We start from the raw sequence: 19,704 nt of genomic DNA on the forward strand, positions 1-19,704 counted from the left end.
CGGACCTGCTGGACACTGTCAGCAGAATGCGTTTATAGAATAAAAACACCACATGACGAGTGTTTAACTTTTTCAGGCAGACAATCACAATATACTGGTGGTCAGTGGTCACTGGTCAGTCACACTGGCAGTGGCACTCTGGCAGCAAAAGTGTGCACTGTTAATGTACTCCTGCTATAACTGCTCCCCAGTCTCCCCCACAATTAAGCTGTGTGAGCAGTGAGCACTCAGCACAGTCAGATATACATAGATGATGCAGCACACTGAGGCTGAGCACAGATATGGTATACTGTGTCACTGTGTATCGTTTTTTTTCAGGCAGAGAACGGATTATATTAAATAATAATAAAACTGCACTGGTGGTCACTGGTCAGTCACTAGTAAACTCTGCACTCTCTGAGTACTCCTAAGCTCCAGTAAATCAAGTGTCTCACTCTCACTCTCTATCTATTTCTATTCTAAACGGAGAGGACGCCAGCCACGTCCTCTCCCTATCAATCTCAATGCACGTGTGAAAATGGCGGCGACGCGCGGCTCATTATATAGAATCCGAGTCTCGCGATAGAATCTGAGCCTCGCGAGAATCCGACAGCGGGATGATGACGTTCGGGCGCGCTCGGGTTAACCGAGCAAGGCTGGAAGATCCGAGTCTGCCTCGGACCCGTGTAAAAAGGCTGAAGTTCGGGGGGGTTCGGATTCCGAGGAACCGAACCCGCTCATCACTACTAGTTATGCCACAGAGGCATGTAGTGCCTCATGGCTCGTTGTGGTCAACTGTCTGCAAAACATAACATGCGACAAATGTCAAAGTACAGCTTGTTTTGCACATATCTATGTATGCATATATGAATCGTGTCTGAACATGTTCCAGCACTGTTGTATAATAATTATGTTTTAATCGTTATAAACAGAAACTAATATTCGGTCCATCAATTTGTAACTAGTTATGCCACAGAGGCATGTAGTGCCTCATGGCTCATTGAGGTCGGTCCATCAATTTGTTAACTAGTTATGCCACAGATACATATAGTGCCTCATGGCTCATTGAGGTCATTAGTTCCTATCATTAGTTCCTAGATAATGGAAAGGTAGAATTCTAATATTCGACCATCAATTTGTTAAGTAGTTATGCCACAGAGGCATGTAGTGCCTCATGGCTCATTGAGGCCGGTCCATCAATTTGTTAACTAGTTATGCCACAGAGGCATGTCGTGCCTCATGTCTCATTGATGTCATTAGTTCCTAGATAACGGAAAGGCAGAATTCTAATATTCGCACATCAATTGAACTAGTTATTCCACAGAGGCATGTAGTGCCTCACGGCTCGTTGTGGTCAACCGTCTGCAAAAATAACATGCGAGAATGTATAAGTACAGCTTGTTTTGCACATATATATGTATGCATATATGAATCATGTCTGAACATGTCCCAGCACTGTTGTATAATATAAATTAGAATTTTCTAAATGCTCTTTAATTCATAATAAAAAAGAAAAAGGCTATGTAGTATTGCTATTAAATATTCCACATGGGCTTGAAAAACTTTTGAAACTGTGTTTGTTATTTTGCATGTTTACATTAATAACCAGATGCTTTTGTTATATGGTCATTAAAATCAATACGCTTTTTTAAATCAGTACCAGTTGTGATATGGCATGAAATTTTAACTGCTGGAATGTGAGAACCCTTTTGTGCTTCCGTGCATCTAAGAAAATGGACACGGTCATTAAAATCAATATGCTTTTTAAATCAGTACCATGTGTGACATGGTATGATTTTTAAATAGTACCATATGTGACATGGCATGAAGTTTCAGCTGCTGGAATGTAAGAACATTTTGTGTTACTTTAAAATATATCTTTTTTTTGTGTGTGTCATATGTGACATTCTTTTCAAAGCAATTATCATTTAATACAGTTTAATATCGAGCTCTATAAATTTTATATTACATTTTATATAAAAGCGATATCAAACACTACAATTTAATATTAAAGGGGGCGTGCCCCAGGAGAAAGGGGGCGTGGTACCTGTCACTTTGACAGAAAGGTGGTCTTTCTCTACTGCAGCCAACTAATACTCATCCACTTCTGGAAGTCAGGGGGTCATTCAGACCTGAACGCACGCTGCCTTTTTTTTGCAGCCGTGCAATCGGGTCTGAACAGCACATGCGTGCGGTCCGCAATGCACATGCGTGCGGTCTGCAATGCGCAGGTGCGTCGTAGGCCGGTGATGGGGGTCGCCGGACAGCGACGGATTAGACAAAGAAAGTGATCGCAGTGACAATCGCAAGAAGATTGACAGGAAGAAGGCGCTCGTGGGCGGCAACTCACTGTTTCCAGGGAGTGTCTGGGAAAACGCAGGCGTGCTCAGCCGTTCAGGAGGTGGATTTATGATCTCAGCAACAGCCCGGATCGTCGCAGTGGCTGAGTAAAACCTGGGCTGTGCAAAAACTGCACAAACCTTTGTTTGTGCAGCTCTCTGCACAGCTGTTCGCACCCCTGCACAGCGATTACCCCCTCCCCTTTAGGTGGCGATTACCTGGTCACAGCAGTGCAAAAAACAGCCTGCATGCGACCAGTTCTGAATGACCCCCTCAGCTAGGCAGCTATGTAAGATTAATAATTTGTTCTTGGTACTTGGAGCAAAGAACATTTACACATGAGAATACACTGCATAGAGTGTTGGACAATGTTTGACGTCTGATTATTAAGCCCACTTATAGCAAATATAACACAAATAGTATTGAGATAGGATATAGCCCTGTGCAACACCGCATGACAGTATCATTACTAGAAATGAGCGGGTTTGGTTCCCTGAGAACCGAACCCTACCGAACTTTACTACCAGAGCCCGGATTCAAGCCCGGCTCAGGTTTTTCCCCCTGACTCGGAAACCAGAACGAGGCAAAACATCATCATCCCGCTGTTGGATTCTCAGGGGTTTTGGATTCCATATAAGGAGCCACGCTTCCCCGCCATTTTCACTTTGGCATTGGAGAGTTTAGCGAGAGGACGTGTCTCCATCCTCAGTGTCTGTGTGTGAGGGAAAGTGGGGTGGCGATTCCAATGCTGTCTTGTGCTGCTCAGTCCAGTGTAATGTCTTGTGCTGCATCAGTCCAGTCACAGTGGTGGTGTCCTCTGCTGCCATATGTCCAGTGCTGCTGTATAAGTCCAGTCCAGTGGTTCTGTGTTGTGCTGCATAAGTCCAGTGGTGGAGTCCCTGTGCTGCTGTATAAGTCCAGTGGTTCTGCCATATAAGTCCAGTGATACTGCCGTATATGTCCAGTGATACTGCCATATATGTCCAGTGATACTGCCGTATAAGTTCAGTGATACTGCCATATAAATTCAGTGGTGCTGGCATATAAATCCACTCCAGTGATACTACCGTATAAGTCCAGTGGTACTGTCGTATATGTCCAGTGGTACTGCCATATAAATCCAGTCCAGTGATACTGCTGTATAAATCCAGTGATACTGCCGTATATGTCCAGTGGTACTGCTTTATAAATCCAGTCCAGTGATACTGCCGTATATGTTCAGTGGTACTGCCATGTAATTCCAGTGATACTGCCATATACGTCCAGTGGTACTGTCGTATAAATCCAGTGGCACTGGCGTATAAATCCAGTCAAGTGATACTGCCGTATAAATCCAGTGATAATGCCGTATAAATCCAGTGATACTGCTGTATATGTCCAGTGGTACTGCCGTATAAATCCAGTCCAGTGATACTGCCGTATATGTCCAGTGGTACTGCCATATAATTCCAGTGATACTGCCGTATATGTCCTGTGGTACTGCCGTATAAATCCAGTGGTACTGGTGTATAAATCCAGTCCAGTGATACTGCTGTATAAGTCCAGTGATACTGCCGTATATGTCAAGTGGTACTGCCATATAAATCCAGTGGTACTGGCGTGTAAATCCAGTCCAGTGGTACTGCCGTATAAGTCTAGTCCAGTGGTGCTGCCAAATAAGTTCAGTGGTGCTGTTCTGTGCTGTATATTATTTACTCAAAATAAAGGGGTTATTAATATTTAATCCAAATTATTTTTACAGGGTTTGCCCTGTGTGGTGTATAGGTACGCTCTCCTTTGCTGCATTTTGTTATATAACTCCAGAAAAAGAATGGAGAACAAAAATTTGGAGGATAAAATAGGGAAAGATCAAGAATGACTTCCTCCTACTGCTGCTGCTGCTGCTGCTGCTATTGTTGCTGCTGGGAGTCGATTATCATCCCAGAGGGGAAGTCGGAAGACCACTTGTACTACTTCAACTAAGCAAATGACTGTCCAACAGTCCTTTGCGAGGAAGATGAAATATGACAGCAGTCATCCTGTTGCAAAGCGGATAACCTTGAGTACTGTTGGAGAAAGAGTGCTATATAAATAAAAATAAGAATTTACTTACCGATAATTCTATTTCTCGGAGTCCGTAGTGGATGCTGGGGTTCCTGAAAGGACCATGGGGAATAGCGGCTCCGCAGGAGACAGGGCACAAAAAAGTAAAGCTTTACTAGGTCAGGTGGTGTGCACTGGCTCCTCCCCCTATGACCCTCCTCCAGACTCCAGTTAGGTACTGTGCCCGGACGAGCATACACAATAAGGGAGGCATTTTGAATCCCGGGTAAGACTCATACCAGCCACACCAATCACACCGTACAACTTGTGATCTAAACCCAGTTAACAGTATGACAACAGAAAGGGCCTCTTAAAGATGGCTCCTTAACAATAACCCGAATTAGTTAACAATAACTATGTACAAGTATTGCAGATAATCCGCACTTGGGATGGGCGCCCAGCATCCACTACGGACTCCGAGAAATAGAATTATCGGTAAGTAAATTCTTATTTTCTCTATCGTCCTAAGTGGATGCTGGGGTTCCTGAAAGGACCATGGGGATTATACCAAAGCTCCCAAACGGGCGGGAGAGTGCGGATGACTCTGCAGCACCGAATGAGAGAACTCCAGGTCCTCCTTTGCCAGGGTATCAAATTTGTAAAATTTTACAAACGTGTTCTCCCCCGACCACGTAGCTGCTCGGCAGAGTTGTAATGCCGAGACCCCTCGGGCAGCCGCCCAAGATGAGCCCACCTTCCTTGTGGAGTGGGCTTTTACAGTTTTAGGCTGTGGCAGGCCTGCCACAGAATGTGCAAGTTGAATTGTGTTACAAATCCAACGAGCAATCGACTGCTTAGAAGCAGGTGCGCCCAACTTGTTGGGTGCATACAATATAAACAGCGAGTCAGATTTTCTGACTCCAGCCGTCCTTGCAATGTATATTTTTAAGGCTCTGACAACGTCCAACAACTTGGAGTCCTCCAAGTCGCTAGTGGCCGCAGGCACCACAATAGGTTGGTTCAGATGAAATGCTGATACCACTTTAGGGAGAAAATGCGGACGAGTCCGCAGTTCTGCCCTATCCGAATGGAAGATTAGATAAGGACTTTTATAAGATAAAGCCGCCAATTCAGATACTCTCCTGGCAGAGGCCAGGGCTAGTAACATAGTCACTTTCAATGTGAGATATTTCAAATCCACCTTTTTCAATGGTTCAAACCAATGGGATTTGAGGAAATCTAAAACTACATTTAGATCCCACGGTGCCACCGGAGGCACCACAGGAGGCTGTATATGCAGTACTCCCTTGACAAAAGTCTGGACCTCAGGGACAGAGGCCAATTCTTTTTGGAAGAATATTGACAGGGCCGAAATTTGAACCTTAATGGATCCCAATTTGAGACCCATAGATAATCCTGATTGCAGGAAATGTAGGAAACGACCCAGTTGGAATTCCTCCGTCGGAACCCTCCGATCCTCGCACCACGCTACATATTTTCGCCAAATGCGGTGATAATGTTTCACGGTGACTTCCTTCCGTGCCTTAATCAAGGTAGGAATGACTTCTTCTGGAATGCCTTTCCCTTTTAGGATCTGGCGTTCAACCGCCATGCCGTCAAACGCAGCCGCGGTAAGTCTTGAAAAAGACAGGGACCCTGCTGTAGCAGGTCCCTTCTCAGAGGTAGAGGCCACGGTTCGTCCGTGAGCATCTCTTGAAGTTCCGGATACCAAGTCCTTCTCGGCCAATCCGGAACCACTAGTATTGTTCTTACTCTTCTTTGCCGTATGATCTTCAATACCTTTGGTATGAGCGGCAGAGGAGGAAACACATACACTGACTGGTACACCCAAGGAGTTACCAGTGCGTCCACAGCTATTGCCTGTGGATCTCTTGACCTGGCGCAATATTTGTCCAGTTTCTTGTTGAGGTGAGACGCCATCATGTCTACAATTGGTCTTTCCCAACGGTCTATTAACATGTTGAAGACTTCTGGATGTAGACCCCACTCTCCCGGATGAAGATCGTGTCTGCTGAGGAAGTCTGCTTCCCAGTTGTCCACGCCCGGGATGAACACTGCTGACAGTGCTATCACGTGATTCTCCGCCCAGCGAAGAATCTTGGCAGCTTCTGCCATTGCACTCCTGCTTCTTGTGCCGCCCTGCCTGTTTACATGGGCGACCGCCGTGATGTTGTCCGACTGAATCAACACCGGCTTTCCTTGCAGGAGAAGTTCCGCCTGGCTTAGAGCATTGTAGATTGCTCTTAGTTCCAGAATGTTTATGTGAAGAGACTTTTCCAGACTCGTCCATACTCCCTGGAAGTTTCTTCCTTGTGTGACTGCTCCCCAGCCTCTCAGGCTGGCGTCCGTGGTCACCAGGATCCAATCCTGAATCCAACAGATCCCTTTGGAATATTCTTGCATGGAATCTGCCGAATGGAATTGCTTCGTAAGAAGCCACCATTTTTCCCAGGACTCTTGTGCATTGATGTACTGACACTTTTCCTGGTTTTAGGAGGTTCCTGACCAGATCGGATAACTCCTTGGCTTTTTCCTCTGGAAGGAAAACCTTTTTCTGAACCGTGTCCAGAATCATTCCTAGGAACAGCAGACGAGTTGTCGGGATTAAATGGGATTTTGGAATATTCAGAATCCACCCGTGTTGTCTTAGCACCTCTTGAGATAGTGCTAAAGCTGTCTCCAGCTGTTCTCTGGACCTTGCCCTTATTAGGAGATCGTCCAAGTATGGGATAACTAATACGCCTTTTCTTCGAAGAAGAATCATCATCTCGGCCATTACCTTGGTAAAGACCCGAGGCGCCGTGGACAATCCGAACGGCAGCGTCTGAAACTGATAGTGACAGTTTTGAACAATGAACCTGAGGTACCCCTGGTGTGCGGGGTAAATCGGAACGTGTAGATACGCATCCTTGATGTCCAAGGATACCATAAAGTCCCCTTCTTCCAGGTTCGCTATCACTGCTCTGAGTGACTCCATCTTGAACTTGAACTTTTTTATGTAGAGGTTCAAGGACTTCAGATTTAGAATAGGCCTTACCGAGCCATCCGGCTTCGGTACCACAAATAGAGTGGAATAATACCCCTTTCCTTGTTGTAATAGGGGTACTTTGACTATCACCTGCTGAGCGTACAGCTTGTGAATGGCTTCCAACACCCTCTCCCTTTCGGAAGAGACGGTTGGTAAGGCAGACTTCAGGAAACGATGAGGAGGATCCGTCTCTAATTCCGACCTGTACCCCTGAGATATTATCTGCAGGATCCAGGGGTCTACCTGCGAGTGAGCCCACTGCGCGCTGTAATTTTTGAGACGGCCCCCCACTGTCCCCGAGTCCGCTTGAGAGGCCCCAGCGTCATGCTGAGGTTTTTGCAGGAGCCGGGGAGGGCTTCTGTTCCTGGGAAGGAGCTGCCTGTTGGTGTCTCTTCCCTCTTCCTCTGCCTCGTGGCAGGTACGACAAGCCCTTTGCTCTCTTATTTTTGTAGGAGCGAAAAGGCTGCGGTTGAAAGGTCGGTGCCTTTCTCTGTTGGGGAGTGACTTGAGGTAAAAAAGTGGATTTCCCGGCAGTAGCCGTGGCCACCAAGTCTGATAGACCAACTCCAAATAACTCCTCCCCTTTATACGGCAAAACCTCCATGTGACGTTTTGAATCCGCATCGCCTGTCCACTGTCGTGTCCATAAGGCTCTTCTGGCTGAAATGGACATAGCACTCACCCGAGATGCCAGTGTGCAAATATCCCTCTGTGCATCACGCATATAGATAAATGCATCCTTTATTTGTTCTAACGACAGTAAAACATTGTCCCTATCTAGGGTATCAATATTTTCAATCAGGGATTCTGACCAAACTACTCCAGCACTGCACATCCAGGCAGTTGCTATAGCTGGTCGTAGTATAACACCTGCATGTGTGTATATATTCTTTTGAATAACTTCCATCTTTCTATCTGATGGATCCTTAAGTGCGGCCGTCTCAGGAGAGGGTAACGCCACTTGTTTGGATAAGCGTGTGAGCGCCTTGTCCACCTTAGGGGGTGTTTCCCAGCGCGCCCTAACCTCTGGCGGGAAAGGGTATAATGCCAATAACTTTTTTGAAATTATCAACTTTTTATCAGGAGCAACCCACGCTTCATCACACACGTCATTTAATTCTTCTGATTCAGGAAAAACTGTTTGTAGTTTTTTCACACCATACATAATACCCTGTTTTACGGTATCTGTAGTATCAGCTAAATGTAACGTCTCCTTCATTGCCAAAATCATATAACGTGTGGCCCTACTGGAAAATACGTTTGAATTTCTACCGTCGTCACTGGAATCAGTGCCCGTGTCTGGGTCTGTGTCGACCGACTGAGGCAAAGGGCGTTTTACAGCCCCTGACGGTGTTTGAGGCGCCTGGACAGGCATTAATTGATTGTCCGGCCGCCTCATGTCCTCAACTGACTGTTTAAGGGAAGATAAACCATCACGTAATTCCACAAATAAAGGCATCCATTCTGGTGTCGACCCCCTGGGGGGTGACATCTGCATATTTGGCAATTGCTCCGCCTCCACACCAATATCGTCCTCATACATGTCGACACCACGTACCGACACACACCGCAAACTCACAGGGAATGCTCTAATGAAGACAGGACCCACTAGCCCTTTTGGGGAGACAGAGGGAGAGTCTGCCAGCACACACCACAAAGCGCTATATATACAAGGGATATCCTTATATTAAGTGCTCCCTTATAGCTGCTTTAATATATATATATATAGCCATTAATGTGCCCCCCCTCTCTGTTTTACCCTGTTTCTGTAGTGCAGTGCAGGGGAGAGACCTGGGAGCCGTTCTGACCAGCGGAGCTGTGACAGAAAATGGCGCCGTGTGCTGAGGAGATAGGCCCCGCCCCTTTTTCGGCGGGTTCTTCTCCCGCTATTTTTCCAGTCAGGCAGGGGTTAAATATCTCCATATAGCCCCTATGGGCTATATGTGAGGTATTTTTAGCCTTGTATAAGGTTTATATTTGCCTCTCAGAGCGCCCCCCCCCAGCGCTCTGCACCCTCAGTGACTGCCCAGTGAAGTGTGCTGAGAGGAAAATGGCGCACAGCTGCAGTGCTGTGCGCTACCTTATGAAGACTGAGGAGTCTTCAGCCGCCGGTTTCCGGACCTCTTCACGCTTCAGCATCTGCAAGGGGGTCGGCGGCGCGGCTCCGGGACCGGACTCCACGGCTGGGCCTGTGTTCGATCCCTCTGGAGCTAATGGTGTCCAGTAGCCAAGCAGCAAATCCACTCTGCATGCAGGTGAGTTTACTACTTTCCCCCTAAGTCCCACGTTGCAGTGATCCTGTTGCCAGCAGGACTCACTGTAAAGAAAAAAACCTAAACTAAACTTTCTCTAAGCAGCTCTTTAGGAGAGCCACCTAGATTGCACCCTTCTCGTTCGGGCACAAAATCTAACTGGAGTCTGGAGGAGGGTCATAGGGGGAGGAGCCAGTGCACACCACCTGACCTAGTAAAGCTTTACTTTTTTGTGCCCTGTCTCCTGCGGAGCCGCTATTCCCCATGGTCCTTTCAGGAACCCCAGCATCCACTTAGGACGATAGAGAAATTATTATTATTATTATTATTATTATTATTATAACTGAGGCCTTGACAGCTATGTTGGTGTTAGACGTGCGTCCAGTATCCGCCATTAGTGCAGTGGGACTGCAGTGCCAACCCTAGATGGGCCAGGTGTTTGTGCCGCACACTTGTGTCGCTTAGCTTAGTCATACAGCTACCTCATTGCACCTCTTTTACTTCTTTGCATGATGTGCTGTTTGGGGACTGTTTTTTTTAAGTGCCATCCTGTCTGCCACTGCAGTGCCACTCCTAGATGGGCCAGGTGTTTGTGCCGCACACTTGTGTTGCTTAGCTTAGTCATACAGCCACCTCGGTGCAACCTTTTAACCTAAAAACAATATTGTGAGGTGTTCAGAATAGAATGGAAATGCATGTTATTGAGGTTAATAATACCGTAGGATCAAAATCACCCCCAAATTCTGTGATTTTAGCTATTTTTATGTTTTTTTTAAAAATCATCCAAATCCAAAACCAAAACACGAAAGGGTGGTTTTGGCAAAACCAATCCAGATCCAAAATAAGAGCATGGAACCAGAACCAATACCAAAACACAAAACTCGAAAAGTGCCCGCTGCACATCTCTAATTACTGACAATGGGGGTCATTCCGAGTTGTTCGCTCGTTGCCGATTTTCGCAACGGAGCGATTAAGGCAAAAATGCTCATGCGCATGGTTCACAGTGTGCATGTGGCAAGTATTTTAGCACAAAACTTAGTAAATTTACTCACGTCCGAACGAAGAAATTTAATCGTTGAAGTGATCGGAGTGTGATTGACAGGAAGTGGGTGTTTCTGGGCGGAAACTGGCAGATTTTCTGGGATTGTGCGGAAAAACGCAGGCGTGTTAGGGAAAAACGCGGGAGTGTCTGGAGAAATGGGGGAGTGGCTGGCCGAACGCTGGGCGTGTGTGTGACGTCAAACCAGGAATGAAACGGCCTGAGCTGATCGCAATCTGTGAGTAGGTCTGGAGCTACTCAGAAACTGCTAAGAAATTTCTATTCGCAATTCTGCTAATCTTTCGTTCGCTATTCTGCTAAGCTAAGATACACTCCCAGAGGGCGGCGGCCTAGCGTGTGCAATACTGCTAAAATCTGCTAGCGAGCGAACAACTCAGAATGACCCCCAATGAGTGTATGTCTGAATACACCACCTGTGACCGCAGACCTATTGAAGTTACAGTATATCTTCATAGCAGCCTTCATAAACATGAAAACAATATGATGTGTGTGCGTGTTTGTGTGTGTGTGTTAGACTTATTTTTGCACAGTCAACAACCAAAAGAAAAAGAAATTGCGTAAATAGGAAAATATCCAATTAGGTGCGTGTTTACCAGAAATCTGACACCTGCAAGGATTTTGCCCACAGAAAACCTGCAATCAATTTTCTTTAATTGGATACCGCGGGTATCGGGAGTATGCACAACAGTGCAAGTGGGCGGGTACGGGTGGGTACGGCGTACCCTTTAAGAATTTAGCCGTGGGTACGCCGTACCAACCGCCGCCGGGCCGCCGTTCCCTCCCTCCCTCCGCTGCTCACTGCCGCTGCTGCGAGAGGAGGAGAGCACAGCGTTCGCATCTCCTGCCCCTCAGTGTCTTTCTTCAATTCAGCGCCGGCCTGTCAGCCAATCAGATTTTGTGGACCTGCAGCCAAGGCTGCCAAACCGCAAGCTTTGATTGGCTCACGGATCGGCGCTGAATTGAAGGAAGATACCCGCATCGCCCCCGGAGACTGAGGGGCAAGAGAGGTGCATGCTGCACTCTCCTCCCCTCACACACACACACAGGACAACAGCAGCAGTGAACAGCAGGGAAAGGGGGGGGGGACATGTGTACCTGGCACTGAGGGCATATCTGGCACTGGGGGGACATGTTATCTGGCACTGGAGGCATATCTGGCACTGGGGCATATCTGGCACTGGGGGGACATGTGTATCTGGTACTGGAGGCATATCTGGCAATGGGGGCATATCTGGCACTGGGGGGACATGTGTATCTGACACTGGGGGCATATCTGGAACTGGGGGGACATGTGTATTTTGCACTGTGGGCATATCTGGCACTGCAAGGGACATGTGTATCTGGCACTGGGGGCATATCTGACACTGAGGGCATATCTGGCACTGGGGGACATGTGTATCTGGCACTTGGGGCATATCTGACACTGAGGGCATATCTGGCACTGGGGGGACATGTGTATCTGGCACTGTGGCTATATCTGGCACTGTGGGGACATGTGTATCTGGCACTGGGGGCATATATGACACTGAGGTCATATCTGGCACTGGGGGGACATGTGTATCTGGCACTGGGGCATATCTGACACTGAGGTCATATCTGGCACTGGGGGGACATGTGTATCTGGCACTGGGGGCATTTCTGTATCTGGCACTGGGGGCATATTTGGCACTGTGGGGGCATTTGTGTATCTGGCACTGGGGGCAATGTATATCTGACACATCGGGGCATTTGTGTATCTGGCACTGTGAGGCAATGTATATCTGGCACTCTGGGGGCATTTGTGCATCTGGCACTGTGGGGCAATGTGTATCTGGCACTGTCTCGCAATGTGTATCTGGCACTGTGAGGCAATGTATATCTCGCACTCTGGGGGCATTTGTGTATCTGGCACAGTGAGGCAATGTGTATATGGCACTGGGGGGCAATGTATATCTGGCACTGTGGGGCAATGTATATCTGGCACTGTGGGGCAACGTGTATCTGGCACTATTGGGGTCATATGTGTATCTGCCCCTCCCCCATATGTGTATCACCCCCACATTTTTATTGGCCACGCCCCACGACCACCCTGGAGGGAGAATAAAATATTGTGGCGCGCACAGCGAGCCCGCAAGGGGCTCATTTGCGCTCGCCACACTGTTGGTATGCCGGCGGTCCGGCTCCTGGCGCCGGTATGCTGGTCGCCGGGAGCCCGACCGCCGGCATACCATACTACACCCCATACTACTAGGGGCAGGCAACCACTGGAAGAGTTAAACACTAATGCAAGTATAGACATTCACTATGTAGGAGAGAAGAGGGTTATGGGAATGGATTCAGTATGAAAAGCCGGCAGTCGGGATGCCGGCGGTCAGTATCTCGACGCTGGCATCCTGATTGCAGCAATGCTGACAGGGGTGCGTTAGGTAACGTAACCTCCCTCCCCTACCCCTTAACCATCCCTCTCCGCAGACTAACACTAACCTCCCCTATTGGTGCCTAACCCTTACCTCCCACCGGAGGTGCTTAAACCTATCCCTTCCATTCCCGCAGTCTAAACCTAACCCTCACCCTTAGTGCCTAAACCTAACACTCCCCCAGTGGCGCCTAACCCTAACTCCCCCCCCCCCCCCGCCCCCTCTCTACAGCCTAACACTAACCTCCCCTACCCCCCAGCCTAACCCTAACCCCTCCTGGAGTGTGCATAAACCTAACCCCCCCTCCCCCTCCTGCAGCCTAAACCTAAGGCGGCCGTTAATACTTACCTCCAGGATCCTGACTGTCAGGATTCCGTCATCAGGATCCTGATCCTTTTGGGATTCCATTGTCAGTGTTCTGACAGCTGTTGGGATTCCGGTATCGGTATAACGGCTGCCGGGATCCTGAATGTATACTGGAGGGAAGAGGACCCTCACAATCTAGGGACCCACAAGCGCTGAAGGTTCACCGACCCAGTTTATATCACTGCCTCCACCCATAAATAATTCTGCGATAAAACTAGGGGAGTTGTGGGCCTTCCAACACACCTTTTATACTAATTGCGCATAGGCAGCTGTCTGCGAAAACGGTCACTGCTTTGGCAATTTATTAATATTTCCAATTGCACAGGCTCCAGACCTCCATGCAGTATGGTTGTGTGCCTACTGTTTCAGTAATTAATAACACCTTTGTATGACAATTGCGCATAGGCTCTGTGAACAGATGTCCACGCGATACATTGTCACACCCTGCTTGGCAATTAATCACAATTTATAGCATTACTTAGCGATCTAACAGTTGTATCTTCAAAGATTTTGGGTTCTGTGAGTAAGTATCTTTATAAGAAAGTGTTTATAATTACTATAATTTCTATACTGAACAGCAAATAAGAACATGGTAAGCAGACCGTGGTGAAATGTTGACATATTTGAATGTTGACATATCATTCCAGTTGGCCCAGTAGTGAATTACCTGCTCTAGATGGCATGCAGCGCCTCCAGCTGCATTTTCCGTGTCCCGACGGTCATGTGATCGCCATTTCCAGGTCAGATCTCCAATGTTGCAGCGGTCTGGTGAGTATCTTTCAGCTCTACATAATGCTAATCCTAAACCTTAACCCAAACCCTCCCTCTAGTGCAGGGGTGGGCAATTATTTCAGCTGAGGGGCCACTTGACATTTCCTGTCAGTATCCGAGGGCCACATACAAAATAGCAGCTCCCCCCACTTGCCAAAAATATAGGGACGTGCTTCATGTGGAAGGGGTGTGGGCAAAAAATAATACAGATTCATATTAGGCTGCACAATAGTCTCCATTATTCAAATTGCGCCACACAGCGCCACTTACACACATTACACCAGATAGAGCCCCTTTTACACAGTATGGAAGGTAGAGCCCCTTTTACACATTACAGCAGGTAGAGACCCCTTTTACACATTAACATTTTATTTAGGATAATTATTGTGCAGCAAGCAAATTATCCAGTGTCTTATGGCCCCTGGGGAAAGGTATGACACAGTGACAGAACACAGGGAGGGGGGGTGACAGTGACAGAACACGGGGTGTGTGACACGGTGACAGAACACGGTGGGGGTGACACGGTGACAGAACACGGGGTGTGTGACACGGTGACAGAACACGATGGGGGTGACACGGTGACAGAACACGGTGGGTGTGACACGGTGACAGAACACGGTGGGGGTGACACGGTGACAGAACACGCGGGGTGTGACACAGTGACAGAACACGGGGGGGTGACAGTGACAGAACATGGAGGGTGTGACACGGTGACAGAACACGGTGGGGGTGACATGGTCACAGAACACGGGGTGTGTGACACGGTGACAGAACACGGTGGGGGTGACACGGTGACAGAACACGGGGTCGGGTGACACGGTGACAGAACACGGGGGCGGGTGACACGGTGACAGAACACGGTGGGGGTGCCACGGTGACAGAACATGGGGGGTGTGACACGGTGACAGAACACGGGGGGTGTGTGACACGGTGACAGAACACGGGGGGGGGTTTATACGTGACAGAACACGGGGGTGACGGTGACAGAACACGGGAGGGGTTGGTACAGCGAGAGCTAAAGATCTCTCCCCCAAACCTAAAAACAGACTGACGCCACTGCCCGCACACACAAATATACGCACACTATCACACACACACACACACACCCCTTTCTTTCTCTCACTCATTTTTCCCATTAACTTTACTGATCTGGCTGGCTGGAGGCAGGAAGGATGGATCTATTCTGTACAAGTCTGGCTCTTGTCCCGTGTAGCTCCGCCCCCTGAGGTCCCGTGTAGCCCCGCCCCTCCTCTGCACGTAGCTCCGCCCCTTTTCGGCTGAACCCAGCCGTTGTCACTGGGGACTCTGGAGGAGGAGGAGGCTGCTACAACGCAGCAGCAGGGGAGAGAGGCGCCGCCGGCAGCTTGGAGGTACTGCAGCTCAGAGCAATGACAAGCAGCTCAGCCGTTCGGGCCGCTTGTCATTGCTCGCTGGTGGGAGGCAGTGGGCCGGACAGGATCGGTTTGCGGGCCGCATCCGGCCCGCGGGCCGTATTTTGCCCACCCCTACTCTAGTGCCTAACCCTATCCCCCCATTAAAGCATAACCATAATGTCGACATTCTGACAATGTCAACATCACAACTGCTGAAATTATGAATGTCCACATTATTATTTGTGGACCTTTTGCCTTCGATCCGACCACACCTGCGTTAGCCAGACCTCTCCTCCTAAACGGCGGCTTAACATCGCCGTTCTGCCCCCTCCCGCCTAGCGACCACCTCTGTCTCAGAGGCGATCGCTAGGTAACGAAAGCTGCCATGCGCCGGCGCACTGCGGCACTGGCGCATGCGCAGTTCCGACCCGATCGCTGCGCTGCGACAAACTGCAGCGATCGATCAGGTCGGAATGACCCCCAAAATGTAGCAGGAGAATGTTACTATACAGTATCTTTCTTAGTTTTAAAGCTGCAATGAAATATACTAGATCTTCAAATCTCTAAACACTGTGGCATTGCATGATTGGTTCAGATGTTAAATTTACACTCATATGATGACATTTGATGCAAAGTTTTATAGTCTGTTGATTCTTCTCTCAGTAGACTAACTTTTCTGTAAATTACAATGGTTAAATTGTCCAAGTGTCTATTGGGCCCTACAGACTCGGCGATGTGCCGCCGAGCTGCCCGACCGCCGATACGGCAGACAGGCGACCCAGCGGCGAGGGGGGATGGGGCAGTGACGGAGGGAGTGAAGTTTCTTCACTCCCCCCGTCATCCGGCTCCGTAGACGTGCAAGCAAATATGGACGATCTCGTCCATATTGGCCTGCATGCACAGCCGACGGGGCATCAGCGATGAACGAGCGCGGGGCCGTGCATCGTTCATCGCTGGTGCCTCCACACTGACAGATATGAACGTTATCTCGTTCATTATTGAACGAGATCGTTCATATCTTGCAGTGTTATCGCCCAGTGTGTAGTGCGCATAAGAGGTCCATGTACTAAGGGGAGATTAAGGGGATCAAACCAAAAAGGCAGAGAAATTCTCTGTACATATTGCTTCTTTATTTGTACTAAAGGGTTTTCTCTACCGTCAGCCTGCTTGAGCTAATAGCAGGCTACAATACTTATGGCAGTGCCCCAGGTGTTACTAAGGTGAGATGTCACTTACCAGCACCAGCTTCATCACCTGTAGCTACCATTACCTGCTTTTCCTCACTGGAGAGGCAGAAGTGAGCTCTTTCACTTTGGCTGGATGTCAATAAAGTTTATTTTTTTTAAAAAAATCTCAACTGCAGCTGCACTGGAGGGGACTCGAAGGAGAGGGGTATGTCACACATAGGGCGTAGGCAGAATGTACTGTACTGTCACTGCCAAGGGGGGACTTTTCATTTATGTGATCGCCATTTCCGGCGATCCACTTTATCACTCTCCGAGGCTTAGTGTATAGACCCCTTAAGCTTTTCTCCAGTGTGCCTCCCAGAATTTTCCCTGGTTCCAATCTCTAAAGCTTCTAGTTTGCAGATGCATCTTCCGAGTGTGGAGGGTAGGAATGCACCTTGAAGTATAATGGGATCAGACATCCAGATGCACAAAACTAAACCAAGGCATTTTGTGGTTCATATCACTGATATCGATGGTGAGAATGAAGAGTCTAATGTGAATAAAGAGCAAAATGGTGTGGCGTAATGTGAATAAGGAGCAATTCAGCGTGATGTAATGTGAATAAGGGGCACTACTGTGAGGAATAACGTATATAAGGTAAAGTGGTATTACTGTGTAAAGTAACGTGAATAAGGAACACTATTGCATGATAAAATGTGAATAAAGTTGCACTACTGTGTGGTGTAATTTGAATTGGTGGTACCATTGGGTGGCCATGCCCCTTCCCAGCAAGAACACGCCCCTTTTTGAGCTGTGCACCAAATGTGCGCACTGTTCCTATTTAAAATATAGGGGGTAGGAGCACCAAAATGAGGACTGCTATGGGTGAGGGGTGATGGTGCTGGGAAAGTGGTGCAGTGTCAGAGGCGGACTTAGCGGCAGTGCTAGGGGGCACCAGCCAAAATCTTGCCTAGGGCATCATATTGGTTAGGACCGGCTCTGCATTTGCATGTCCTGTAGCCGCGAAAGTCTGAAAAAATTGCAACAGTGGCTGCAACTGCGTCCACCTCTGAATCAGGCCCACTATGTACTGCTATACATAGAAACATAGAAATTGTCAGCAGATAAGAACCACTTGGCGCATCTAGGCCCTCATTCCGAGTTGTTCGCTCACTAGCAGATTTTAGCAGCATTGCACATGCTAGGCCGCATCATCGCTCTCATCGACACTTGCACCAGCTTATGGCAGACACAGTATCTCTTTCTGGACTCCAGCTAAACATTGCCTTTGTGGCTGCGGTACTGCATCTGAGAACGTAGCCGCTTGTAGTGACACGCCTGCAACACTCTTATAACACGCTAATGAGATGGCCTTTTTTTGCCTTCCTGTTCAACAATGTTCTGTGAGCCAGAGGAAACATTACAATTTGGGACTAACTAGTTCCTAAGTGAATTAAACTCTTAAGAGACTTCACTTTAAATTCCTTTTTGCTAGAGACAATTCACCCTCCCATATTCCAATGATTATATATGCTTATTCCAATATATTCAAATAAGAACTCTTGGTTGGGTACGAAATCCCAGCAGTCGGAATGCCAACAGTCATAATACTGACAGCGGGGTCCCATTTAGAATCCTGATGGATCGCGGTAAACTTTTTACCCTACCTCTAATCCTAACCCTAACACTCCTCCGGCAGCAAACCTAACCCTAACCGCCACTTTCTGCATCATAAACATCAGTGTTCCCTCCCACAGTCTAAGCCCTAACTCCAGCCTAACCCTATCCTCCTATCCCCTGCAGCCAAAACCTAAACCTCCCCCTAGTGTCTTACCCTAACCACAAGGCCAGTACTTACCTTTGGGATCTATCAGGATTCTAACCGTCAGGATCTCGCTGTCTATATTTTGACTGTTGGCATCCAGTTACGAGAACTCTTTCAAAATTTACTTACAGTATGTGACTTTGCAACCTGGTGCTGCAAGCAGGGTTATAAATGTATGATTAGTACATTTGGAGAATGAGTATTCACTGAGAAGGAAATTATATTTTCTGTGCTAGCTATTAAGCATTTCTTACATTATGTTGATATCAGTATTCTAGCTATAACCTTACCACATTACAGAAGTCAGGGAATGTTTAATAATTAGCACATTAAGTTAAAAGGGGTAGAGAACACGTCGCACGAGTGGCCGCTCCCTGAGTAAAATAGAAAATGAATAGTGGACACTGGTCCTCCACTGCCTATGTGTTCATTAAGTATCAAAACCATCTACAGACCCAGGATATAGCACAACATCTAAAGACTTTAGATCTGTGCTGATATAGTGAGTCACAGAGGAAGGCTGCCAATGCAGTGGAATGGTTATTCTGGCTGGCAGCCCATGATCAAGTATATTTTGTCTAAAAGCATTTTACGTCTAATGGGAAAAGGACAGGGGAACTAGAGGGACAATTTGCAGTCTATGTCGTAAATATTGTAAATAAGAAATTTTAAGTCAGATTGGAGGTTTGTTTCGAAATAATTATTGGGACATTTTACAACAGTCCATTCAAGTAGAAAGTATGAAAAAGCTAGCTACTCAATGTAAGTTACATGGCCTTTATAGGACTCTGGAGAATGAAACACGGAATAGTTAGAGACTACACTCTCAAGTCCCTATGGGATATACAGAAATGTTTAGACATTTAAATCATACCCATCTTCAGGTCTGACCATGCAGTTGGATTAGACGGGGGGATCCCTGCACACTGAGGCTGGTTATGGGTAGGGCAATGCTGCTCACTCTACAGGGATGTCTGACCTAGTACATTTCAACCTAATGGCCATGTCAACCTATTGACCATGTCGACCTAATGCATGTCAACCTTCAGTGGTCGACCTAATGACTGTCGACCTAAGCTGTGTCGACCTAACGAACGTACCC

The 19,704-nt window shown here is 47.7% G+C and overlaps 1 long non-coding RNA gene across 1 annotated transcript in view; it reads right to left on the reverse strand.

The window, feature by feature from the left end:
* LOC135050939 (uncharacterized) overlaps nucleotides 1-19,704 on the reverse strand; it is a 119,262-nt gene that overhangs the window by 68,199 nt on the left and 31,359 nt on the right. The window lies entirely within an intron of this gene.

This window comes from Pseudophryne corroboree, chromosome 2, assembly GCF_028390025.1.
Source record: "Pseudophryne corroboree isolate aPseCor3 chromosome 2, aPseCor3.hap2, whole genome shotgun sequence".
Classification (NCBI taxonomy): domain Eukaryota; kingdom Metazoa; phylum Chordata; class Amphibia; order Anura; family Myobatrachidae; genus Pseudophryne; species Pseudophryne corroboree.